The sequence below is a fragment of the Eulemur rufifrons genome, chromosome 19, assembly GCF_041146395.1.
Source record: "Eulemur rufifrons isolate Redbay chromosome 19, OSU_ERuf_1, whole genome shotgun sequence".
NCBI lineage: Eukaryota > Metazoa > Chordata > Mammalia > Primates > Lemuridae > Eulemur > Eulemur rufifrons.
In genome coordinates, this window is record NC_091001.1 from 108,271,887 (window position 1) to 108,274,083 (window position 2,197).

The 2,197-nt window shown below is 50.1% G+C and overlaps 1 pseudogene; it reads left to right on the top strand.

Moving 5' to 3' along the window:
* Positions 1-235: 235 nt before the first annotated feature.
* On the top strand, positions 236-1,258 carry LOC138399845 (glyceraldehyde-3-phosphate dehydrogenase pseudogene; annotated as a pseudogene).
* Positions 1,259-2,197: the final 939 nt, after the last annotated feature.

Sequence of the window (2,197 nt, forward strand, 5' to 3'; positions counted from 1 at the left end):
CTTCAGTAGTGTGACAGTGGATCTGAGAACTGAGCCACCTACAGGTGACACCCAGGAGGGGAGTGTCTACAGCGTGCACGTGCTGGACAAAGGGAAGAGCCATGTCCCAAGTGGACGGAACAGGACAGCGAGAGATTTCATCGCCCTACTCAGAACAGCATGCAATTTAAAACTCATGGGCTCTCTGGTCCTCCCGTTCAACAGACAGCTGCATCTTCTCGCACAGCGCCAGCACCGTCTCCGAGACACCATGGTGAAAGTGAAGGCCAGAATAAACAGCTTTGGCTGTATTGGGCACCTGGTCACCAGGGCTGCTTTTAACTCTGGCAAAGTGGATATTGTCACCATCAATGACCCCTTCATTGACCTCAACTACATGGTCTACATGTTCCAGTATGACTCCACCCACGGCAAGTTCCATGGCACGGTCAAGGCAGAGAACGAGAAGCTTGTCATCAATGGCCATCCCATAACCATCTTCCAGGAGTGAGATCCCACCAAAATCAAATGCGGTGAAGCAGGTAATGATTACATTGTGGAATCCACTGATGTCTTCACCACCCTGGAGAAGGCCGGGGCTCACCTAGATGGGGGTGCCAAAAGGTTCATCATCTCTGCCCCCTCTGCTGATGCCCCCATGTTTGTGATCTGTGTGAACCATGACAAGTACCAAAACAACCTCACCATCGTCAACAGTGCCTCCTGCACCACCAACTGCTTAGCCCCCCTGGCCAAGGTCATCCATGACAACTTTGGCATCGTGGAGGGACTTATGACCACAGTCCTTGCTGTCACCGCCACCCAGAAGACCGTAGATGGCCCCTCTGGGAAGATGTGGCATGATGGCCATGGGGCTCTCCAGAACATCATCCCTGCGTCGACTGGTGTGGCCAAGGCCGTGGGAAAGGTCATCCCCGAGCTGAACGGGAAGCTCACTGGCATGGCCTTCTGCGTGCCCACTGCCAACGTGTCAGTGGTAGACCTGACCTGCTGTCTGGAGAAGCCGGCCAAGTATGACGACATCAAGAAGGTGGTGAAGCAGGTGGCAGATGGCCCCCTCAAGGGCATCCTGGGCTACACTGAGCACCAGGTTGTCTCCTCTGACTTCAACAGTGACACCCACTCTTCCACCTTTGATGCTGGGGTCGGCATCACCCTCAACGACCACTTTGTAAAGCTCATTGCCTGGCACAACAATGAATTTGGCTACAGCAACAGGGTGGTGGACCTCATGGCCCACATGGCCACCAAAAAGTAAGAGCCACGGACCACCAGCCCCAGCCAGAGCGCAGAGGAAGAGAGAGGCCTCAGCTGCTGGGGTGTCCCTGCCTACTCAGTCCCCACCTCACTGAGAATCTCCCCTCCTCAAGACACAGCTTCCATGCCAGAGCCCCTGAAGAATGGGAGGGGCCTAGGGAGCCCCACCTTGTCATGTACCATCAATAAAGTTCCCTGTACTTGGCCAAAACAATAAAAAAAAAAAAAAAACTTATGAATTGTTTATTTCTGGAATTTTCCATTGAATATTTTCAACCTTAGTTGACCATGGGTGACTGAAACCACAGAAAGTGCAGCCAAGGATAAAGGGGGACTACTGTACACGCACAAAAGCAGTTACGAGACTCAGGCAGGTCTGCTGGAGAAGACATAATAACAATATTCCTTTGTGAACTCAAAGTGTTTGAATCATAGTTTCTATCGAGTAGATATAGAAGATATTAGTGGATGTAATAGATATAGAATGACACTTATAACCATCGCGTAGGGTGTAAAAATTACCTGGGCTACAAACACACACACGTGCACAACCCGGCCTGAGAGCCAGAACACGGCCGGCACCTTCGCCGCCACCTGTGTGCCCCTGTCACGAGTTGCGAGTTTACGTTCCCTTGCTGCACTCCACAGCTGTGCCATGTTTGTACCCCTGAGATGTATTTACTTTCACATAGTTTTGAACTTTACACAAATGGAATGATATATGCTCATTCTTCTACTGCTTTTTTTTCTTTGCTCCACTGTATGTTCTGAGGTTTGTCCTTCTTGATGTAGATATTGGAAGTGCATTTGTTTTCACTTCTTTGTAACATTCCATTACGTAAATACGCCCGGAACTTATTTATCCCTTCTCTGCAAGTGAGCATTTGGTGGTTTCCAATTTTACCCCACTAGGAACAATGCCGCTATGAGCATTCGTGAT